Consider the following 17,530-nt stretch of genomic DNA (forward strand, 5'->3'; position numbering starts at 1 on the left):
AAAGAGCTAGAGAATGAGTGAAGGTTGTAGACTTCATCAGGTGGGTGCTTGCGTACTAGTATGAGTCTGAACCAGTACAAGAATGTAATTAGTTTTTCTTATTAATAAGTTTTGAAGGCTGAGACGACAACAGCGGTGGTTTTCTCCCACATTGGGTTTCCACCTTAAATCCTGGTGTTCATGTGTGTTTACTTATGTGTGATACTTTATTATTTTCTTACTGCACATTTTTAATGTTTATCAAATGCCTGATAAATCTCTTACATTCTAGTTCAAAGTTTAACAAATAAAGAATTAGCTATTTTACAAAGTTTATTGGGAATACTCCAGTTTCTTTTACAACAGTCGCTTATATACGCTAGTTGGGTTCAATGAAGTCGCATATACATTTCAAAAAAGAAAATTTATTATTGTGATTTTTAAAATACTGATTCATTGCCCCTCTCAGTATTTTTCCCAACAACTGGTATCAGAGGAGGCCCTTCAAAATAAGCTTTATCACTTGAAGGAACATATAGTAAAATGAGCAATCAAGACGGATCGACATCTATCAGACCACCACTATTAAACAGAAATAGTTTTATAGATTGGAATACAAGAACTAGATCCTATATTTAATCTCTTTGAGTAGATATTTGGGCAATTGTGGAAGGAGGTTACCAATATCCAGCTGCAGTTCCCATAGATGCAGCAGAAAAGAAGACGTGTGAAACCAATGCCAAAGTTGTCAATTCTTTATTGGGAATTCTGACAGAATTAGAATTTGTCAAAGTTATGCAGCTAAACATAGAAAAACAAATATGGGACAGAAAAACTATGAAGGTGAAACCAAGGTAAAAAGTGCTAAAATCCAAAATCTCATAATTCAATATGAAAATCTTATAATGCATAATGATGAAAGTATTTCTAGTTTCTTTCTTCGTATAGATGAGATTGTAAATCGCATGAAAAATCTAGGTGAAGAAATAAAGGACACTACTTTAGTAGAGAGAATCTTAAGATCTCTAACTTCTAAATTTGAATCAAAAGTGTCTACCATTGAAGAGAAGTAGGATCTACATACTTTTACTATTGTTCAACTTCATGGGATCCTGACTACTTTTGAAATGAGGAAAGGAGGTCCCTCAGAAGTCAGAGAAGCTACATTTAAATCATTTGCAAAAGGAAAAGAAAGGGAGGAACATAAGGAATCAGGATACATATCAGAAGAATATGAGGTGAACTTTGTAAAGAAATTTCAACTGGGAACCGGAAGGTTCAGAGGTAAGCGTCCCTTCACATGTTTTTCTTGTGGTAGAGTTGGTCATTATGTTGCTAAATGTCCTCATAAAGATAACCATGACAAAGGGAAGGATTCTTCAAAAATCAATAGGAGACGGTTTGATAGTAGAAGTTGTTATTATACTCATGAAGATAGTGATGGCTTGTCAAATAGTTAAGAAGGTGAATCTAATCAAGATATTAAATTACTCATACTTTTGAGAAAAACACTAATGAGTCTAATAATAAATTTTTGGATGCATTAGAAGAAAATGATTTCTTTGAAGAAATTACTCAACTCAAATTGCTTAGAAGAAAACAAAGTAGCAATAGATACTTTGAAGCATCAACTCATAGAAAAAGAAAAGCATAATGTGAAGTTAGAATGTGAAGTAGTAACTCTAAGAAAGGAACTTGAGAAAATAAAAACTTTGAATCTTAAAGGATCTAAAACCTTAGATGAAATTATCAAGGTACAACACTCTCCACTTATGAAGACAGGTCTTGGATAAACTGGAGAAACATATGAACCAGAAAAGTCTTCATCCACCACCAGAAGCTATCTAAATGCAACAAAAACCAGTCAGAAAATCCTTAGTAATACAACAAAAAATAGTCAGCAAAGCTTTAGTAATGCAGCAAAACCCAGCCAATAGAACTACAATCCTTAGCAAGAGAATAAAGGCATTCCATAGGTAAATCGTGTTCACTCCAATCCAAGGATGAACAACAAAAGAAGCTCCAGTCAAAAGGTAAACAACACCAGAAGATTATATGGTCACAAAAATTTCTTCTTTAATGGAAAATGTTTCTCATGTCATAATTTTGGTCATAAGGCTACTCAATGTGTTGCATACAACACTATCATGACTAGAGAAGCAAGAAAACAAAGGAATGAGATAGGAGTCAAGAAGAACTCCTATAATATCTTCTCACCTCTTATAGATGAAATTGAATGCTCAGTTTTCAATAACTTTGGTCATGAATAATTTGAATGCAAGAGAAAATTACAGCCAACATATCAAAACGAGTAACTATCAACGAATTCCAAGGTATGGAAAAGGATGTAGGCACAATCTGAAAGTTGTGGCATGACATTGTTTTCAAAAGGACAAGAAAATAAATGGTACATTGATAGCAGATGATCAAAAGACATGACAGGTGATAAAGATAGACTTATTTCATACAATGATTTAGAGAAAGAAAAGAATGTCACTTTTGGAAATGACTCACCTACTTTCATTAAGGGTAATGGTTCTGTTTTTCTAAAAGAAAAATTCAAAGCTAGTGATGTTATGTATGTTGATGGATTAAAGCATAACTTGTTGAGTTTTAACCAAATGTGTGATCAAGTAAATGAGGTGGTATTCCAATCACAAGAATGTGTAGTTCATGAACTTGATATAGGAAAGACCATAATAAAAGGAACAAGAACCCTGAGCAATATGTATATATTGAAATATGGCCAAGACCAATGTTACCTATGCGAGGTAGAAGAAAACTGGTTATGGCACAGAAGGTTGGGACGTCTAAGCTTCTCTCAAATAAGTAAATCAAGCAGGATCAAATTTGTTTGTGATCTACCCTACATCACCATACCAGAGAGTACCATATGTAAGTCATGCCAATTCGGTAAGAAAACCAGAGTTCAATTCAAGGCGAAAAAAGGATCAGCAAGTAAGCCTATTGAACTTATACATACTAATTTATTTGGAATAGTAAGGAAAAATTCACCTTGTGGAGAAAAATACTATATATTATTCATTGATGACTTTTCTAGAATGTGTTGGATCGGTCTTTTGAAACGAAAAGATGAAGAATTTGATAAATTTAAAGTCTTCAAGGCATTAGTTGAAAATGAGGTAGATCTAAAAATCGAATGTCTCAAATATGATCGAGGAGGAGAGTACATATAAAATGAATTCTTTGATTTATGTGAACAACATGGCATGAAACAATTTTATGTAGCTAAAGATCCTCAACAAAATGGTGTGTCAAAAAGAATGAATAGAATGGTTCAACAAATGGCTCATACTATGCTTGATGAGTTTGGAACTCCTGGCACATTCTAAGTTGAAGCCGCACATACGGCAGTAAATATTCTCAACAAGGCTCATGTTCATGTGAATAGTGATAAAACTCCATATGAACTTTGGTATGGTAAGCCTCCCACTGTAAACCATTTTAGAGTTTTTGGAAGCAAATGTTTCATAAAAAATAATGATCAAAAACTTGGTAAGTTGGAAGATAGAGAAGATGAAGGAATACTTCTTGGTTACTCATCTAGAAGTAAAGGATACAAATGTTACAATAAGAGACTTTGGAAATTTTTTGAATGCATTGATGTTGTGATTGATGAAGCACACACAAGGCCCAAACATGTAACATCAGCAAAAGAGGATGATGATGATGAATGCTTTCCCACATCAAGTCGCAATGATATAGAAGAAGAAACTAATGAAGCAACAAAAGAAGATACATCAAACAAAGAAAAGGCTCCATCTAGGTATGTTCAAAAGAATCATCCAGAAACTCAAATTCTAAGAGAAAAGGAATATGGGGTACAAACAACAAGAGCTCTTGTAGGATCTTCTAGTTATCTAGCTTTATTATCCACCATTGACCCACAAAATGTAAATCAAGCTAGTAAAGATGAATGTTGGGTTAAAGCCATGAACGAAGAACTTGATCAAATTGAAAAGAATGATACTTGGGAATTGGTTCCAAGGCCTCATGATAAAAATGTTATAGGGACAAAATGGATATTCAAAAATAAGTTGAATGAAAATGGAGAAGTCATTAGGAACAAAGCTACACTTGTTTTTAAAGGTTATAATCAACAAGAAGGTATAGACTTTGAAGAAACATTCACACTAGTAGCCAGACTTAAATCCATAAGAATGTTTCTTGCATTTTCAAGTTTTCGAAATTTCATATTTTATCAGATGGATGTAAATCTACCTTCCTTAATGGAGATATAGAAGAAGAAGTATATATTGAACAACCAGAAGGATTATTTTTGGGGAATGATGAAAACATTGTATGAAAACTCAAAAATTCATTATATGGGCTAAAACAATCTCCATGGGCATGGTATTATTGTGTTGAAGAATTTCTTCAACAACAAGGTTTCACAAAAGGATCTATAGAAAACAACTTGTACACAAAAATTGAGGGTGATAAACTGCTAATTATTGTTGTTTATGTCGATGATACCATTTTTGTAAGAAATGAAGAATCTATGAGTCAAAACTTTACATCTGTTATGCAACAAGAATTTGAAATGTCTTTACTTGGGGGACTAACCTATTTTCTTGGTCTACAAGTACAACAAGAAAAAGATGGCATCTCTCTCTCACAAACAAAATATCTTAAGAAAATTCTGAAGAAGTATGGGATGGAAGAATGCAAACTTGTATGTACTCCCATGCTGACAGGATGTAGCCTTAGTTGTAATGATGATTCTCCTGCAGTAAACCAACCAGAGTACAAGTCTATGATTGGTGATCTACTTTATCTAGCAGGTACCAGACCAGATATCATGCATGTAGTTGGGATTGTTGGACGTTTCAAGCCAATCCAAAGGAATCACATCTTTAGGCAGTAAAGAGAATATTCAAAAATCTCCAAGGAAACCAAGGTTTTGTTCTATGGTATCATAATGATGCAGATCTTACCTTTCATGCATACACTGATGTAGATTGGGCTGGAAATGTTGATGACTGGAAAAGCACTAGTGGAGGTGTATATTACATGGGGCCCCGATTACTATCTTAGTTCAGCAAGAAACAAAGTTCCATTGCCTTATCTACAACAGAAGCAGAATATGTAGCTATCGCATCTTGTTGCACAGAACTTCTCTGGATGATGCAAACATTAGAGGATATACAAACCAAATGTTCTCCATCTTATGTGATAATACAAGTGCTATTAGTATTTCAAAAAATCATGTTATGCACTCCAAGACCAAGCATATTCCTATTAAGTATCACTTTCTACAAGAACAAGTTCTTGAGAAAAAGGTTAAATTGGAGTATGTGCCCTCAAAAGAACAAGTAGCTGATATATTTACTAAACCTCTTCCCAAGAAAAATTTTAAGGGTGGAAAATTTTCTTGAAGTTTAAAAACATTAGCGAATATCACTAATCCCTAATATGCAAACTATAAAATGTTTATTGATAAATTATTCAAATTTATAAATATTTTATATATAGTCTCAATATAATGTTGGTGATTTTTAAGGTAAAATAATTTTATATTCTAAAATTTGGGTGAATCATCTTTTATAAAAATTGGAAATTGCCGAATATTTTTTGTGGAAAAATCATGGAAAATTAGCCCACTCAGTGAATATTAGCCCCTAAAATTTTCCATGCCTTTTCCTAGAGAATCATTGAAATATCTCAGACATAAACTAGGAGTTGTCTCTATCTCACTTTACTATTAAATCAGTTTCCTCAGTCTATAAGTGAAAATTCAGAAGGTTGTTGGCTATACACAAGCTTCATGATGTATAGTCATGTATATACGCGTGTTTTTTTGCAAAAAGTCATGTATGTTTTTCTATGATAGAGAAACGGTGGAACAGACTCAAGATCAGCCTCTAACATTCTTTTGATAGTTATAATTTGATTTCTCTTAGTCTAATGATGATGGGTACAGTCTTTTGATATGGTATTGAGTTATGTTTTTCTCATTAATATTTCTCTGATTGATGAATATGCTTCGATGAATGAGTTATTGAATATGATCAGGTAGCACTGATTTAGGGGAAGCAGTATCCTTGCAAAATATAATGCATTGTTGGCATTCTAGTTGCTGAATTATGTTATTTTTGAGATATTTTGGTCTTTAAATATCATGTATATCATTTGATGTAAAGGTCATGTAAATATCTATGATGTAATAATTGTCATACGTAGTCATGTATAGACTTTTGAGATCATGTCCAATATGTAATCCCACTTACTTGGGTGGTTGTGTTTAAATTTAATCCCACTTGGTTGGGTGATTGATGTAAGTATGGGTCCTTGGTGATATGAAGGTCATTGTCATAGAGTCATATACTTCATTTTACATCTGTCAGAGATTTCGGTTTGTCCTCAGGGAGAGCATGATCAAAGAATTCAGCATGTGCTCAGGGGGAGGAGTTCAGTAGTTCAGCATATTCAGTAGTTCACATATGGAAGTCTTCATTTAACATTAGTCAACCCTTTGCCCTTGATGTCAAAGGGGGAGATTAGAATGGTGTTTAGAGAGTAGCTTGATGTTTTGAAAAGCTTGGTGTTTGACTTGATGTTATTCACACTTGATGTTATTTACAGGTTGTGGTGACCAAACACCAAATGGTTGCCATCAAGTCCAAAGGAAGATATTGTTGGCATTATGATACATGTGTTGTCTTTGATGGAAACTCACTTATAACAAAATTCACAGGTCAGTTCAGAGGTGACAGAATGAATACAACAGAATACCAGAATGAATAAAGATGTGATAGAATGCATGACAATTCAGAGGAATTAGTTCAGAAGAATGATAAAGTTGGAAGTTCAAGAACTATATGCGGGTTCTATTAAGCCAAGTCACGTATGCATGCAATTTCAGTGAAGAAAAGTAGTGTATGGTTTTTGTACAATGGTATTCTAAATACTAGGGGTCCTTACCATGGTATTGGCCCATAGTAATGAGCATGACAACAAATATTGATCCTATCAAAGATTACCACCAGCACTAATGTTTTTTCGACCCATGGTATTGGATGAGGGTTAAAATATGTAAATAAGTGAAGATCAAAGGGCTAAGTGTGAAAAAGGAAAGATTTCTTTATGAATACTTCAATCTAAAGTATATTTTCATTGTAAGGGCCATAAATATCATGTTGATATGAAATAATTATGCACTGATGAATACAATGATGGATCAAAATCATGAGACCTGAAATGACTATTCATTGTATGATATGTTCAAGGATTGACTGGATCTAAGTATTGATGCATGTTTTTATCTTTGATTATTATGATCTGCATCTTTCTAAAGGTCTAAAGATCTACACAATTTTAGGACAAAATTTTCAGAGGTATACGCTGGTTGGTCTCGGAAAAAGTGTGTATACACGCGGTTTCACTTACGTAAAGGTGCGTATATAAAGAAAGGAGTTTATGTTCATAAATGAATGATCAACATGATCAGTGCCATTGTTTCTTTTTTGTCAGTCAATGTTGTCCTCATGTTGATCTCAGTTGAGTGATAATGTATGAAGTAGATTTGATTGAATGATCAAGTTGAATTTGGGTATTAATTGATTGATGAATGTTAATATTACTTGCTGATTGTGATTGATGATCAGAGACAAATCTATGATTTTGTTAGAGTTGTAGTAGATCTGAGTTTGATTTAGTTTTCTTTTAAAGAAATTCTATGGTCAAATTTTCAGTTTTTAGCATACTAAGATATATACATGGGTTTCTCTCCAGAAAAATGCGTATTCATGTGGTTTGCCTTAAGTGAAGTAGTGTATACATTTTGGAAAATGAATGATCAAGGTTTCTATTGATTCTATGTTTTGATGAAACATTCTGAGTTCAGTTCTGTGTACTGGTTACAGTGACCTGATTGTTCCAGTTGATTGGTTAAGTTTTGATTATGTATTAGTTATTTGGGTTTTAGTGATTGGTTGATTATGTGTGTCAAAGATTGAAGATTTTTTTATAGTGATGATTGAGCATAACTATTGATATTGGATCCAGTCTAACAATTTGATGAAACATGGTCCATGGATGTTGTTGAGGGTTGGAGCCTTCAGTGAGGAAGTCGAATCTTCCTGTCGGTAGTAGCTAGTGATCAGATCAGGGGGGTGGAGCTCCCTTCCAGTAGGAGTTTGAGAATGAGTGAAGGTTGTAGCCATCAATAGGTGGGTGCCTACATACTGGTATGAGCCTACACCAGTACAAGAATGTAAGCAATTTTTGATATTAATAAGTTTTGAATACTGAGATGACAACAGCTGTGGTTTTCTCCCACATTGGGTTTCCACCTGAAATCCTGGTGTTCATGTGTGTTTACTTATGTGTGATACTTTATTCTATTCTTACTACACATGTTTATTGCTTATCAAATGAATGATAAATCTCTTACATTCTGGTTCAAAGTTTAACATATAAAGAATTAGTGGTTTTTCAAAGTTTACTAGGAATAGGCTAGTTACTTTTACAACAATCGTGTATATACGCTAGTTTGGTTCAGTCAAGTCACGTATACATTTCAGAAAAGAAAAATTATTATTGTGAGTTTTAAAATACTGATTCACCCCCTCTCTTTGTATTTTTCTCAACAACAATTGGTCCTCAACTAGGGAAGAATCGACTGCAGCTCGAACTCTTAATAAGAAGTCTGCAACAATATTCTCTTTTCCTGAGCGGTCCTTTATGGTAATGTCGAATTCCTGCAATAACAATAACCAATGAGTTATTCTACCATTGGTAACATGCTTTTTAGCTAAATAACGAATGGCAAAATGATTAGTATCCAAAAAAAATGGATATCCTGTTATATAATGGAGAAATTTATTTATGGCATAAACAATAGGCAAAAAATATTTTTCTTTCACAATATAATTTAACTCATCCAACGTAAGGTTTTTGCTGATGTAATAAATCGCATGAGGATTTTTATCATCTTCTTGTCCAAGGACTACTCCTATCGTCGCATCTGATACATTTGAGGGTATATGGAATGGTAGATTCAAGTTTGGTCCTCACAATACAGGAGTCGTTGAGATGAACGTTTTTACATATGAAAAAGAAATTTCACAGTTACCAGTCCGCTTAAATTCCACATATCTAGTTAATAGATACAGTGATGCTACAGTTTTTTAAAAATTTGTTATATATCGATGATAATAACCAGCATAACCAAGGAAACTACATATCTTTGTCTGCGTTCCAGGGGTAGGGAGTTTAATAATTACCTCAATCTTAGCTGGGTCTACCTGAATGCGTGTAGTAGAAATAAAATGTCCTAGAACTATGCCCTATGTCATCATAATATGACATTTTTATTACTGAGGTACAACCTAGTAGTTATGCATCGTACAATATCCTTGTCAAGATTATGCAAGGCTTGGTCAAAATCATTATGATAAGGACTAAAATCGTTCATATATAGTTCAATTCCTTCTTTAATTACATAAGAGAAAATATGAAGAATTTCCCTTTGAGAAGTGGTTGGTGCATTGCACAACCTGAATTGTAAGACTCTATATGAAAATGTTCCCCACGGATAGGTGAACATATTTTTATCTTGGTCTTTAGGGGAAATCTGGATTTGATTATATCCACTAAACCCATCGAGGAAAGAAAATTGTTTCTTTCTGGATAGAGTGTCAAGGACTTGGTCCACAAATGGAAGGAGAAAGTGATCCTTTTGTGTAGATTTATTTAGTTCTCTATAATCAACAAAAATTATCCATTTCCCATTATTTTTAGGGGCTACTACTAGTGGTGAAACCCACTGACTATTAGAAATAGGATATATCAAATTAACATCAAGAAGTTTTTGAAGTTCTTGTTTTACTATGTACTTGAAGTGTGGATTTAGTCTTCTTTGAGGCTGGGGAATGGCTCAGGTATATTTCTCGATATAAATATGATGTGGGCATAGTTGTGGATTGATGCCCTTTATATCAGAATAATCCAAAGAAAAAACCTGTTTATATTTTTGTAGATTTTGAATCAGCATTTCATGATGAAGGTCATTAAGATTAACATTAATATTCAAGGTCTTGTCAGGATCAATTTCAATGAGAATTCTATTGTGAACTGCAGTCATGGGTATATGTTCAGTGTTCAAGTCCTTTAGCGAATCTCCTTGGGCTTCGTTGTCAAGCACAAATTTCAGCATTTGACAGGTTAGGTTCCCAATATTGGAAGGTTGATTAATAAACCCATTAATTATATCATCCTCAATCTATATTTTAAAGATAAAACACATATTTCAGTAAAATTGGAAAAATTATATTACAAGGACATGACTAAAATTAAGTTTTTTTGGTTATTTTGAAATTCTTGATCCAAAATTTAATTCCAAATTTAATGAAATATGTGTTTATAAGAGATTTGTTAACAATAAGAGGAGAGCATAGGTTCCTTCCTCATATTCGGGCAAGGAACATCTAAAATTGTTAGTTGACATGTTGGGTCTAGTGGGAGGGTATAAGATAAGATTATTGATAGTTGGTCCTTTAGTGATTGTCATACTTCTGATTCGACATGTGATGTATGCATTTGCTATGGCAACACATGGTTTGCCTAATATCAAAGGGTGTCCTTCTAGTTTTGTTTTAGGATTGAGCACCAGAAAATCCAATAGGTATTCCTAGGAATATACAAAAACAATGACATCATCTAAAGTCCCCTTCGATTTTATTATGGATCTGTCAACTAGTTCCAGCATGGTTGGAGTCAATTTAAATCTAGTTATTTCAAGGAGTCCACAAGTTTCAAGTGTTATAATATTTATGGCCACTCCTAGGTCCACCAAAGTGTTTGGGAAATTATATCCCTGAATCTCGACAATGACTATAGGGTTTCCAGGGTCATCATATTTAATGGGTATTTATTTTCCAAGGATGAGATCAGAGAGCTTACCTAAAAAATGGGTTGTAGGAGAGTCATTTGGCTTCCTACCATGCTTCTAAACACATAATTATTTAATGGTTTTAGCGTAAATGGGTATTTCTCTAATAGCCTATACGAGGGGGATTTTGATACTCAAATTTTGTAATTCCCTTAAGAGATCAAAGTCAAGATAAACAAGTGATTTTACTATGGCTAATCTCTCAGGGAATGAAGGAGAAGTATCCGTAATCTCAATTTGTTCCTGTTTTTTTGTTGGTTTAATAGAAGATTCTGCTTCAGTAATGATTATGGTACGATGAGAATGTTCTATCGATGATTGCTCCTTAGTGGGTTTGTCATTGTCTCATTGCTCTTTATTTTTTGAGTGATCTTCTGGAAAGATGGTTCTCTCAGATCTCAGACGTAGTTTGTTACATTCTAAACAAGAAGAGGGGAATTTGAAGTTTCCATAATTCTAAAAAATTGCACAGGTCTATTATTTGTATTCATATTTGGATGTGCATGTAATTGAGGTCGTAGTTGTTGGGATGGGGTCCTTGGGGTCAATTTTGTTAATTTTTGAGTCAATTTTGTAATATCTTGTGGTAATAAATGTAAAGTCTCCACGAAATGTGGAAAGCAGAGCAAGAGGCTAATAGGACTCAAAGGGACTTTAGTCCCTTAGTAGGGTAGGTGATAGAGTTGTTTTGAGACCCGTCCATGATCCGCAGACCATGGTATTGTAAAATAGGTGCTATAAATGGATGAGTCATAGCGAGTCTAAGAATCAATCTGATCAAGAGGAATCACTGTAAGGACAAGGTGCTAAGACAGGAAAGTTTTGTTTCCTGTACTTAGGTGAAAGGGGATGGCTCCTGCAGCTGAGTATGTGGAGACCTTGGTAAGTCTACAAGCTCAGTGTGCAGGCCCCTACAACTGAGTGCGCAGGGATAAGAAGTTTGCATCTAAACGTTTATATCTAATAAAGACTATTTTGGGTCGAAAATGATGCATCTGTGTTCTTTTATACTTCTTCTAAGTTTATATATACTCGCTTTGTAATCTGTGTAATATGAATTCATGCTTATTTACTACACGGAACTAGTAGATCTGTAATATTTATGCATGATAAGTACAATTAAGTACCTTTGTCAAGATTTGAAGGTCATTTAGATAGAGTTGCAATAGTTATCTATTGGAAGGATTAGATCTATGTGAATGAAGATCTAAGCCGTAAGAACTTCAAGAAACCATCACGGAGGCCTCTAGATGTAGAAACCTAGTTCTAACATCCTCCAATACTGCTTCGGGTGAGACTACAACCTGTGCTACACAGGTTGTTTCCAAAAGGGATAGTAGTCACGGTTTTGTTGGTTGGCATAGTTAAAGCTGACCATGGGTCAGGCCCCATCAAGCCAACAAATGGTTCCATTGCTGGGACTGGGATCTATCTAAGGAATGTGTGATCTTGAATAAGTGGTTCCCGACTAAGAAATAAATTTAGAAGTGGTCCTATAGGAAGACACATGCGTTTAAAGCTGAGGAGAACAGAAACACTCGGTTATCCAAGGAATAATGTTTGAATAGATACATGTACACAGACGAAACTAAAGCCTTTTTCTGTTTCTTCCCTTACGAATTGCACGAGTACCTATCTACATTGGTAGACAATGAAGGTATGTGGAGGCTTGATGGTCCTACTGTGTGGACTCGAAAATAACATAGATCGGGCTGTTGATCACTTGATTGATCATATCATAGGAGGGTTTGTTGCTAAGCTCGCGATTGATACGACCATAAGCTATAGCGAAGCAGAGCACATGCTCTTCAAGGGACCACGAGATAAGTATTTAAAATCTTTAAGAACTTGGATTAAGATTTTGTTGTGTGAAAAAAAAGTTATGCCATTACCTTGATGTTTGGGACTACACGAAGTGGAAAATTTTTTAGAAGGAACGAAGAATTAGGCTCTGAATATAGTCGGCTATTGTGATCCTCTTCAATAAATGACAATGGAACTATTCTAAATACACCACGAAGTGTGTTGCAGTTGGTAAGTCAGGGTATCCCGAGGATACCTCATCCATCCACTCCACCTCTGCCACATACACCTACACCTTCACCTCAACCTCCACCTCCGCCTCAATCACTCAACACGGCAAACACAATGAAGATGTTGATATTTAAAGGGGTAAGGAGCGAAGACCCCAAGAAATTCTGGTTTGTTGCAAATGATGTGTGGACAATGCAACATATAGCCGATGATAATCTATAGAAATCATAGCTAGTCAAAATGCTACATGTTAGGACGCTGACTTGGTATATCAAGTTCTTTGAAGACAGACCTGGCGCGACGTTGGCATCATTGATCAGTGAGTTTAAGAAGCCTAAGTCTCATGCATAGTCTATCACGGAGTTTATGGAGAGACAACAAAGGGTAAATGAATCCTCATGGGATTTTGATCAAAGGCTAAAATACTTGATCCGGAAAACTAATATGAACATCATGGATGATCAACATGGAGAATGGTATGTCGCTTCATTTTTACCTCACCTAAGATTACCATTATCGTCGTAGAAGATAGGAACGCAAGAAAAGGCTATGGATATCACGATGAGGTTGTAATCCTCACAAGTACAAGATATGAATGTTGGAGTACAACAGATTCAATCACAGCTAACAAGTCTGCACATGGAGTTGCAGAGCTTGAAAATAGGAAAGAAAGCTCAGACGGAGTTGCGCGCTGAATTCTGTTGTATAAAATGAAAGGACAAGGGACATGATAAGGATCATTTCCCTATTAATCAGAATTACCTGATTGGAGGAGTTCATGTGCCTCTAAAGCCTAAAAATATGGCTGTACCAAGCATGGGAGTACCACTATGGTGCACTATCTGTCAGATAGTTGGGAAGCACACTGTTAGGGTCCTGTAATTTATCGAATCTCAAGGTGATTGAGTATTTTATCTCAAGAATATTATATTGTAAATAATTCTCAATCTGCAAATGATTTCCAAATAAAAGAAAAATATAATAAAAAATGAAAAGAGGGTATAAATAAAAAAAAAAAAAGGAAAACAAAAAACATTGAAGAAAAGAAAATAAGATTGAACTGCACCAAAAGAAACAAAAAGAAAAAGAAATAATACTGAAAGTGTTGCAAGTCTAAATTCCACTACTGATAGATAGTTTTCTTCATCATTGATAAATAAAGGTTGTGTGCAACTTGTTTAAAATGCCACAATGACTAGTTATTTGTTTAATCATACAGTATAATCATGGTTAAACATGTTTAAATTTCTGTAAATTAGACTAGAGAATAAAGATTTTCCAAACAGTTTAATCTTGGTAAATCAGTAGTTAGGTAGAAAATGACATTGATTCAACTATTTAATATGAATCAATAGGAGAAATAAGTGATAGGATTTAGATTATTTTTTTCATTTTTCATAAAAGAAAATAATGTGGGTTTGCTAGTCTAAGTGCACCCCTTAGAAAAATAAAAATGTTAGTTTAGTCAAAGGGTAGGTAGAAATAGTTGGATTTATATATATGTATATGTCATTTTTTCCTAAATCTTAAAAACATTATACAAATCAAAGATGGATGATGGGATAAAGTGTTTTTGTATATTTCATATTTCAACCTTTATCCTACGTTCAAAAGCAAGAAATAAAGGCATGTATGGACAAATTTCTTTCGTCGTTTGTGGTTAAAAGGGCCTGTAGTCAGAGCTTTGGGATTCACCCATCTTCATGATCAATGGTTCATATCTTTTTTCCACCCCCCTATTCATCCTAACTTTACTGCAGGGGGGGGGAGGTCCAAAAAGGTAGTTTTCTCCCGATGAGCCCCTTCTAATGTGGCACCTTCTCATTATTTCACACCCCCCCAATCAACATTGCTTACCATCATTTACCCCCTCTGAAACCGCCTTCCCCTCATCTGCTTACCGTGTCCCTACTTCATCAATTATGCCACTCATCTCCTGCCACGTCACATAATCCTTGCCCATTTAATTGCTCTCCCAGCAAATTTACTATTCAGTGTTCAATTCGCCTTCCTAAGTAATCGTTTGAACTTTAACAGTACCGCGCCACCTCCAACAGAACTTCCCATTGTTGTTGAAAAGCTTTCAAACCATCCTTTTCTCTCACTTTCACTGCTTATTCTCTGTAATTCATAATTTCTATAAGCGACCAATCTCAAAGCATTTTCTCAACCTGAACGAGATTAGAATTTTCAGCACTCTGTCTCTTTTCTCCTAACAATTAATTTGCCTCAGACTGTTCCCAGTAAGCTATCCTATCAATTATTGTTATTCTCCACTGATCTAATCATTCCTCCAACGAGAAAAACCCAGGAGAAAAATGTCAATCCATTAACCCCTCCCTCTATAGATTTAGATCGCATTCCTTTAGCTGATAGGGATTATCAGATCAGTGAAACCTGGTGCGACTGTGAGTTTTTAGAGCTCTACTGTTGGCTGGAGGACAAGATTTCCAACAAAACTAATGAAATTGGACTTTGGGAGTCCAATCTTCCTCATTATATCTTCCCTCTGACCTTTCATGTCCCCTGAATTCACCATAAAATGTCAAGCTTGTTATGTCCCTGGCCAAAGAGTTATTATGGCCCCATCTAGTGACATCTTGTTTACCATTATTTCCCAATCTATAAACCAAATTATGTTAGCCACCTCTTTGGAAAATAGTGCCCCATTTTCTTTAGAAGCCCTCATCCACCTTTATTAGAAGCTTGATTTTTCTACAAGAGCCAAAATCTTTGAGACCTTCTTACCTGAAAATGCCCAATTACCTAAGAAGAACCCTCCATACCCTTCCTCAATATTCCCTGATCAAGCTAAACATATTACAACCATAATTTCATATATTTTGGGTTAATATTCTGATCAGTGGGTAGATGAACCTATTCTAGGCTTCCTTTCTATCTTTTCCACAAACAACAAACCATCCACTTTGTTTCATTTCACTCAATTTTTGGCTAATAGCATCCATGAGAAGTTTCTGAAATTTCCAGCAGAGAAGGTGTTTAATTACACTTCCATTTTAATCTACATGCTTATTTATTATCAAGCAGACAGATTCAGTTTTGGAATGCAGAAGTTAGATGATGAGGGAAACCAACAGCTTGTGATTTTTTGGACTTCATTGGTCATGAAAGAGCAACAAGATTTCTCATACAAGAAGTTTATTGAGAAGTTTGTTCATCCAGCTGTGAACATCCTTAACAGTTCCATACAACCCAAAATCAGTGAAGATATCAAAAGGATTTTACATCTAACAAATCAAGACAAGACTAGAGATTGGTATTTATAACAAAACTACACAGAAATCAGAGCTTATGGATGCGAATTGGCACCATATAGACTCCCAAAATACCTCCGCATGAGGATTGTTTCCCTGGAATACATCAGATAAATGTTAAATTCAGATGATATTCATTTTGTGGTGGAAAAGAATAAATCACAGTTTCACATCAAGACATAGGTGGGCCCATTCATATGCAATACCAAGACAGCAGGAGAAGAGGCAGAAAAAATACTTAAAGAGATGAAATTTAGCCTAATTTTTACATGGTCTTATGAACCTTGGGGTATTATTTCTAAGCTTAGAGTAGAAAACAAAACTACTCCCTATCTTCATACTTCAAGACCTGAGATGAAAAGTATGCAAATCAGTTAGAGTGGACAGAGAATGCTTTGCAGGAAGTTGAAGAACAACTGTTTTCTACTTCAAGTTTACAGACTCCCACTCCTCAGGAGAAAACAAATAAGTGACACAGAGAGGAGGGATAATCATCAACAACAGGTAGTCAAGCCAAAGAGTTCAGGACAAGTTACAGGAAAAGGGAAAAAGTGACTCCTAGGAAAGATGTTGAAAAGGAGACAGAAGATCATGCTGCCATTAGAATTACATATTCACCACCTACAAGCAGCAAATTTGTTACATATCCTATTGGAACATCAACATCAAAAGGTCAGAAGGAAACAAAGCTAGATTCACAGAATGTCCAAGGAGAGAAGGAAAAGACTATTTTTGATAGGTACTGAGAGATTAAACTTAAGAATGAGATTCTTAAGAACAATACCTATAATCAGTTTTGGAAGCAGACTTCAAGCTCACAAAGTAGATTATTATCAATTTTTGATATAGATCAGGGAAAGATGAAGATGGCCTTGCTTGAGGCCCAAAATCCTCATCCAAAAACATCAACAGATTACAAAAGTACTACCTTTGAGTTCAACACCAAATATATCACTCCCATCAATCAAATGGAGATGCATAAGCAGACTCGTGAAATGATTTATTCTACATTAACTAATACTGCCATGGCATTGTCTAAGTTGTAGGTTTCATATGCCAACATTTAGTCCCAGTTGAAAATGGAAAAGCTATCCTCATTAGCAAACGATAATAGGATCAAATATTTGGACAATTTGGTAGTCAAGATAGGATATGATCCTAAAGATGTTAATGCTGCAGAGGAGATCATTAAGAAGAAAATTTTGGATATTGTAGCAATGAGAAAGCAACTGAAGCTACCAGCGATAAAGGATCCCTTAAGAAAATATGTTGAAGAAAATGAGGCATAAAAGGCTAACATGATGAAGCTGATCATAGATCAGAATAT

Source organism: Pinus tabuliformis, chromosome 1_2 (assembly GCF_031772625.1).
Source record: "Pinus tabuliformis cultivar Carrire ecotype Pingquan chromosome 1_2, CPIR1, whole genome shotgun sequence".
NCBI classification, from domain to species: Eukaryota; Viridiplantae; Streptophyta; class Pinopsida; order Pinales; family Pinaceae; genus Pinus; species Pinus tabuliformis.